General features: G+C 49.6%; 1 protein-coding gene across 1 annotated transcript in view; it reads right to left on the bottom strand.

Moving 5' to 3' along the window:
• The window catches only part of TMOD2 (tropomodulin 2), a 55,897-nt gene extending 47,990 nt beyond the window's left edge, over window positions 1–7,907 (bottom strand). The window contains exon 1 of the mRNA XM_083586930.1: window positions 7,724–7,907. The gene's annotated coding sequence lies outside the window, so the exon portion shown is untranslated. The remainder of the gene's footprint in view (window positions 1–7,723) is intronic.
• Window positions 7,908–8,496: the final 589 nt, after the last annotated feature.

Here is an 8,496-nt window from a genome sequence, read left to right as displayed (position 1 = left end):
AAAATGCAGAGAATGAACCAATAAGACATCATCAGATCCAACACTACATGGAAGTGCCTGCTGGAATAAGAAAGTCTTTGTCATGCACCAGAAGTTAAGCAAGGAGGGTGCCTGTCAGATCTCAGTTGGGAGGGATTTCCACAGACTAGGGACTCAGCTACATTAGTAAAAACAACAACACAATGCCTTGAATGTGTTATAAAAATGTAACACTAGATGGCGCCGGAGAGCAAAAGAAATTTCTATGCAATTTTTACATAGCGGGTTTCCCCCCCTTTTGGCGACATTTTTCCACCTTCACCACATCAAGCAGTTGGTCCCTTACCTTTCCCATCCCAACCTGGCCACAGTGATCCATGCGATGGTCACCTCCAGGCTTGACTACTGTAATTCGCTCTACGCGGGCTGCCCTTGAAGCTGTCCCAAAAACTCCAGCGGGTGCAGAATGCTGCAGCGAGGCTCCTCACGGGGTCTCTGCCATGGGAGCAGATTCACCCAGTGCTTTTCCAGCTGCACTGGCTCCGGGTGGAGTACAGGGTCAGATTTAAGGTGCTGGTTTTGACCTTTAAAGCCCTTCACGGAGGACCTTAAGGTCCATAAATAGCAACACCTAGAGGTCCCAGGCCCTAAGGAAGTAAGATTAGCCTCAACCAGAGCCAGGGCCTTTTCAACACTGGCTCCGGCCTGGTGGAACGCTGTGTCTCATGAGACCAGGGCCCTGCAGGATCTGATTTCTTTCCGCAGGGCCTGTAAGACAGAGTTGTTCTGCCTGGCCTTTGGCTTAGAATCAATTTGATTCCCTCCCCCTCTTTCTTTTTTCCTTTCTCCTCCTGTGATGAGGCTGCATCTTAATGTTTTAATGTCGTATTTTAATCTTGTTTTTTAAGTTGTATTTTAATCAACTTGTTTTTATAATTGGTTGTTAGCCGCCCTGAGCCCGGTCTTGGCTGGGGAGGACGGGGTATAAATAAAATTATTATTTTTTTTTTATTATTATTATTATTATTATTATTATTATTATTATTATTATTATTATTACAATTTAATTTCTGACTTATTTATAGCGATCCCCCCACCCCCATGTGTAGATCCACCTTGGGCCACAACACTGAATACATGGCTTACCTAATAGCTACTCTGAGCCACAGGGGACTGCCAACAGATATTTCCCCCATAATCTCAGGGATCAGGCAGCGCTGTATTTTATTTATTGCTTTATTCCGTTTATATCCCAACTTTTTCTCCAAGGAGCTCAAGGGGGCATACCTGGTTCTCCCCTTCCTCGTTTAACCCCCACAACAACCTTGTGAGGTAGGTAGGGCTGAGAGTCAGTGACGGGCCCAAGGTCACCCTGTGAGTTTCATGGCTGAGTGGGGATTTGAGCCCTGGTCTCCCAGGTACACTTACCTCAGAATAAATATGCTTCAGGATAAATATTTTCAGTTTGCGCTCCGCGGCAACCCGGAAGTAATGGAGCGCATTACTTCCGGGTTTCGCCGCTCACGAATGCGCATGCACAGAAGGTCAAAATGATGTCACGCACATGCTTGGAAGCGGCGAAACACAACCCGCGCACGCGCAGACGTGCAGTCGTGTCTTATGTTCTATTCAGGATGCAAACGGGGCTCCGGAACAGATCCCGTTCACATCCCGAGGTACCACTGTACAAGTCTGACACACTAACCACTACACCATATGGCTCCAGATCAGGCAGTCAGGCTCAAATGATTCACCATGCCCACCTGCATCCATCGGGGCTAAAGGTAAAGGTAAAGGGACCCCTGACCATTAGGTCCAGTCATTTGAGAGCCAGTGTGGTGCAGTGGTTAAGAGCGGTAGTCTCGTAATCTGGGGAACCGGGTTCGTGTCTCCGCTCCTCCACATGTTGGTGGTCAACAAAAGAGGTTCAAAGACTCTCTCAAGGCAAATCTTTTAAAATGTAGTATAAGCACCGACAACTGGGAAACACAGGCCTGAGGGGGCTCCAATTGGAGAACAGCTTTTACGAAAGGTGTCATAGGCTTTGAAGACACTCGAACTCAGAACGCAAGGGAGAAACGTGCTAAGGGGAAGGCACGCTTGGCAAACTCTCACTATGATCAACTCCCGCCCAGAAACTTATGTCCCCACTGTGGAAGGACGTGTGGATCCAGAATTGACCTCCACAGTCACTTACGGACTCACTGCTAAAACTGTGTTTATGGAAGACAATCTTACTGGACTACGAGTGATCGCCAAAGAAGAAAAAGAAGAAAGAAGCAGGTTGGATAATGGATGATGCACGTCCAAAAGAGGTCATGTATTAAAGGTACTCTCAAAGACACATCACTCATGAGCTGGAAATATAAATCTGCCTTCCAGCCAGTTCCAGATCTTAATACAAAATGAAAAGTCTGGCACATGATGTTCTGCTCTGTGCCAAAAGCGGTGCTAAAAGGCTCTCCAAACATCACCTGGCAACATGTGGAACTAACTTAGGTCACCTCCAGCCCGCCAGCATTTCATGAGAGAGAGATCCAAGCGCATGCCGGAAATTTAGGTTTGCGCAACTGAAGTAGATGAAAGTGCTGTGTTGCAACGCACCCAGTGTTTTCGCTGTTAGGAAAATACAGTGGAGAGCTCAGGACGAACACATGATGAACAGCAAGGCACATAAACACCCCAGAGGCAAGTCTGCTTGAGTGCTCATTATTGTATAACCTCCCCACCAGCAAATCAGAACAAATGCTCAACAAAGACCAGACATAGTCTAAGCTCCGCAGAGGGGGCGGATAGCTCAGTTGGTTAGAGCGTGGTGCTCATAACGCCAAGGTTGCAGGTTCAATCCCCGTATGGGACAGCTGCATATTCCTGCATTGTGGGAGAGTGGACTAGATGATGATGATGATAATAATAATAATAAATTTTATTTATACCCCGCCCTCCCCGGCCAGAGCCAGGCTCAGGGTGGCTAACACCAATAACATTACAGTAAAAACATAATAGGGGAAAAAAACAATTTAAAATACAGGTTAAAATGCAATTTAAAATGCAGCCTCATTTTAAAAATAGCCCATAATAAAAACCATAAGGGGAGGTAAACATAATGGTCAGGCTGAGTCCAAACCAAAGGCCAGGCGGAGCAGCTCTTTCTTGCAGGTCCTGTGGAAAGATGTCAAGTCCCGCAGGGCTCTAGTCTCTTGTGACAGAGTGTTCCACCAAGTCGGGGCCAGTACTGAAAAGGCCCTGGCCCTAGTTGCGACCAGTCTAACCACCTTGCGACCTGGGACCTCCAAGGTGCTGTCATTTGTGGACCTTAAGGTCCTCCACGGGGCATACCAGGAGAGGCAGTCCCATAGGTACGTGGGTCCTAGGCCCTTCCAGTTCTATGATTCTGTAAGCTTTGGGCCAACAAATCAGGACAAACACTCAGTAAACGGGATTATCTGGAGGAGCCCACGTATTGAGTCAAGTTCCTCATTGATAAAAAGTCATGTATATTCTGAAGGGCAGCATCTCTTCAGGGCGTCTTGTAGAATCATAGAGTTGGAAGAGACCGCAAGAATTATCTATTCCAACCCCCTGCAATGCAGGAATCTTTTGCGCAACACAAGGCTCTCGGACCCACAACCTGAGATTAAGAGCCTCACGCTCTGTGGATTGAGCTATCCCAGCTTACTCCCACAGGGCTGATTTCCCAGTCTCTGCTAGCTGGGACCTGAAATGCGACTATAGCAAGGATCCTCAAACTAGGGTCCGCGGGCCGGATAAGGCCCAAGGGACTTGTTTATCTGGCCCACAGTGACCCCTGCCACCCACTCTTATTGGAGGAGCACCGGAAATAGCTTGTGCTCATGCGCAAGCATTATTTGCGCATGCACAAGTGATATTTGCGCATGCGCAAGCATTATCCGGTGCACATCAGGGTCGGAGGAGGCCCGTGCACATGCGCACAAGCTATTTCCAGTGCTCCTCTGACCCGGAAGAGCGTCGGAAATAGCGTGTGTGCACACGTCTGGGCACTCGCTTCCCCGCCCTCTGGCCCGTCGCGCGATCGGCGCTGGAGACACCGGCCCGAGGCGCGGTAAGTTTGCTGACCCCTGGACTACAGCTTCAAAGCATGTAGAACGAAGATAATTCAGCACTACTTAGCACTCAGATCATCTCATCTGCACATGACTTCTCAAGAAAAAGGGGGTGTTGTTAGGTAAGGCTCAGCAGCAGGGGTGGGGAAGCTCCTATCCGGGGGGCCGCAAGCCAGTGGCAAGTGCGGCAAAGGCTGGGGTTGGCAAACACACAACCACTTTCCATCCTATGCCCAGGCAAACGAGAGGAATTGTCACAGTTCAAGGACACATTTCAGCCAAGTAAAAATCACTAGAGGTAGGCGAGGAGCAGGATCCGTGCTGGGTGTGACCTGGGAGGGAGGGGCAGCATGGTGTCAGCAGAGTCCCGAGGGCCAGGCAGAGATGCCTGGGGGGCCACGACCCCCAGGTCTGAGGCTCACCACCCCTGCTTGGCAGTTCCATTCTCAGGATCCAGCTGGTTGCCATGTTTAGGATTTGTGGGAAAGAGAGAGAAAGGAGATTTAGCTCTTGGGTACAGTGGCTGATGATCCTAAAAGCTTCTTGCTTTGTCCTGAAGCAAAGATGTGAAATGGTTTGTTGTAATTTTTTCCCCTTATTCTGCTTCTTTTGGCATGAGCATTTGGCAAGATGACTTTCCTTGTTCTTAGCCTCTGCTGATTACACAACCACAGCTGGATTATAGGGAGGTCCTCTGCAGGGGATGCTCAGTCAAAGATAATGCGGGAGAAAAGCTGTTTGACTCGGGCAGCTGGGTCCATTTTAATCTCTTTTTTTTTAATGAACTATCTTAAGGATGTTATCTGGTTGTTGTTATTGTTGCATTTTAAAAAATGCATATTAAGGGGAAAGGGTCAGCAACCCTGCAGTCATTTTTGTTGGAAAATTGGGTCTTTCTATCACATGTTGGCGCAAGAAAATGCAAATCCACCCACAGTGTTAGGAGCACTGTGAAATATTCGCGGAAGGAATCTGTGCATTTTATCTACTAGCATACAGGAACCTATTTTATTTATTCGTTCGTATTTTTTACTTAATGCACCATCCTGTCTCCAGGTACTGTTTTATGTTATGCATTTATCTTATTGAAAAAATCCCTGTCAAATCTATAAAAAAAAAATACAGGACACTTAAAGTAATATTTTTAATTGCTCTTCTTTTCAGTGCCCCACCCATTCAGAACTAAATAGCACAACCACCTCCCTTTCTTCTTATCTATTACATCTGCGGCGCTGGGGAGAATCAAGGCAATTCTGAAAGGTTAACTATGCTAGGTTGAAATTCCAAACACACTGACTAGGGTGTGTAAGCGCCATTCAGCACAATGGGACTTTACTTCTGAGGAAACACACACAGGGTTGTGTTGTTCATCTCTTGCAGCAGCTGGGGAGGGGGCTGCAGCTCAGTTTGAATCACAGAATTGTAGAGTCGGAATGGACCCCAAGGGTCAATAAATTCATCTAGTTTGCTTTGCAGGAATGAGGTCCCAGGTTCCATCCTCTCCAAATAAGGGCTGGGAATTTTTCACAGCCTGAAAACCTGGAGAGCAGCTGCCAGCCAGTGAAGACAATATTGAGATAGATGGACCAGTGGTCCGACTCAGTATAAGGCAGCTTTCTAGAAACCCACCTAAAGAATCCTAGGTAAAGGTAAAGGGACCCCTGACCATTAGGTCCAGTCATGACTGACTCTGGGGTTGCGGCGCTCATCTCACTTTATTGGCCAAGGGAGCCGGCGTACAGCTTCTGGGTCATGTGGCCAGCATGACTAATCCGCTTCTGGCGAACCAGAGCAGCACACGGAAACGCCGTTTACCTTCCCGCCAGAGTGGTACCTATTTATCTACTTGCACTTTGACGTGCTTTTGAACTGCTAGGTTGGCAGGAGCAGGGACCGAGCAACGGGAGCTCACCCCGTCGCGGGAATTCGAACCGCCGACCTTCTGATCAGCAAGTCCTAGGCTCTGTGGTTTAACCCACAGCGCCACCAGCATCCCTAGGACACCTTAAAATGCTTAAAGGGGGAGGGGAAAGAAGAGGCAGAACAGTCTATTTCCATCATCTCGTTCTGCCTCTCCCACGCCACCAGAGAGCCTACTCAAGAACCATCTTGCCCTGAGCAGAGGAGAAATAGAGATTTTTTTAAAAGCCCCCACCCTGTCCTTTGTAGCTTGTGTTTGCTATTTTTATACTATTTTTAAACAGGTGCCTACTGTTTTAGCATTTCTATGTAAGCCGTTTATCGAGGACCACTAGCAAAGGGCTTTATAAATATCTTAAGTGCACACACACCTATTAAAGAACCACCACATGCCACAGAATCGTAAGAGTCAGAGAGAGGGCTCTCCAGGTGTCATCTAGTCCAGCCCCATCCTGGTCAGGGCAGGAAGTTCAGAGTTCGAGCAGCCCCTTGCTCTCTCACCGACCACCTGACGACGCCCACTTCTCATGATAGAAGCATTTTAAAACACACACACACACACACGATAGCAACAGCAATCCATTATTATCCTAAAACACACACAAACACCAAGGAACCCAGTGCTGCAAGATCAAAGTGAAACCTCTTTGGGATGAGGAGAATTATTGCTATTATTATTCATTTTTTTTACTATTATTTGTATGTGTACCCATTCCCTCTGCACTTTTCTGACCGAGTCCCCTTTGGCAAAGCTCTAATCCGGATTCCTGCTCATAGGGGCCTTCGCACCCCCCCAATAAAATAATTGAGGGGGCCTGCCTCCCCCCCCCCCAAGTTAATGGGCATTGCCAACAAATGGTGTGTGCATGCTGCATCTTGCGATCGATTATGCAGGGGCGAGGCTTACCTGGGGGACTCCCCCCCCATATATTTTATTCAGATTGGCATCCCTGGTCCTGCTCCTCTTGAACCCGCTCGCCTCTGCCCCTTTGCCCATTTCCCAGGCGAGTGGCTCCCTTTGGCAAAGATCTGCTGTATTATTGGAAACCGCTCCTCCGTGCCCCACCTCTGCTTCCCGGGCGGGTTCCCCCTGGGAAAAGACCCGAGAAGGCCCCACATCCAATACATCGCCCCTCCCCATAGCGCCGTCCCCCCCCCCGCAACCCACACACACGGCCCGCACCGCCTGGCAACAGAGGCGGCTGAGCCTCTACGGAGCATCATTGCATAGTACATCTTTAGGAGATGTATGCGAGCAGCAGGCGACGCGGGGACCATTCTGTCCCATCCGCGGCTCAGATATATGAGTGGCTTCACCCCCAGGCAGATCCAGGAGAGGTGGGGTGAGAATGCACCATTGCACCCCATTAGGGGTGCCAACCTGAATAAAATATTGGTGGGGGAAAGGAAGCCCCGCATAATCGATCACAAGATGCGGGGCGCACATACCATTTGGATGGCAATGCCCATCAACTTTGGAGATCCCTGGACCCCTCAAATATTTTATGGGGGGGGCAAGGGACCTCGGCTCCCAGGAATTGGCTGCTATGTACCCCATGCCATCATCTCCGGGCTCTCCTTGCAGAAGGGAGTTTGGCTGGTGAAGGATGCTCGGCTCCATCCTTCGGGGCAGGGCGGGTGGGGTGGCAGCGAGCGCGCGTGCCTGCATGCACGCATCCCGAGGTGGGAGAGATCCGGGGGTCGGGATGGGGGGGGGGGGATGACGACCGCAGGCTTACCAGCTGCTGCACCGTTGCCCGCTGCTCCTGGGCGGACGCACGATTTATCCCGTCCGCCTGCCGGCCTCTCTCTGCATGGTGCGCTCCTCTCTCGCCCGCGCGCTCTCACCCACCCACCAAAAAAGAGAAAAGCCCACCCCAGAGGGCTGTCAACAGGCAAGGCGCTCCCTCCTTCTCTGCAGCCAAGCCAGGCAAGGCGGTTGCGCAGCCTCAGCGCCGCTGCTGAGCACTCTGGGACTCGTAGTTCTTGGGACTCCGACGCATCCCTTGCCTGGCCGGGGTCTGCCCGGTCCAGCACCGCAGCTAATGCATTTTTTTGAAAAAATTGCAATGCAGGAGTCTATTTACCTATTGCATTTGCACCCCATCTTTTCCTCCAAGGAGCTGAAGGCGGGGCGCACAGCCATAGCTGTCAACTTTCCCCCTTTTTAAAGGGAAATTCCCTTATTCCGAATAGGATTCCTCGCAAGAAAAGGGAGAAGTTGACAGCTATGCGCACAGCACAGGCTTCCTTCCCCCTCTCCATTTCACCCTCACAGCTTCTTTGGCGATCACTCATAGCCGAGTAAGATTGTCTTCCATAAACACAGTTTTAACAATGAGTCCATAAGTGACTGTGGAGGCCAATTCTGGATCCACACGTCCTTCCACAGTGGGGACATAAGTTTCTGGGCAGGAGTTGATCATAGTGAGAGTTTGCCAAATATGCCTTCCTCTTAGCATGTTTCTCCCTTTCATCCTGAGTTCGAGTGTTCAAAACCCGTGTCACCTTT

The sequence above is a fragment of the Podarcis filfolensis genome (genome assembly GCF_964270895.1).
Source record: "Podarcis filfolensis genome assembly, chromosome: 14".
Taxonomy (NCBI): Eukaryota; Metazoa; Chordata; class Lepidosauria; order Squamata; family Lacertidae; genus Podarcis; species Podarcis filfolensis.
Note: the sequence above shows the minus strand (reverse complement) of the source record. Positions and strands in the feature narration are given on the sequence as shown.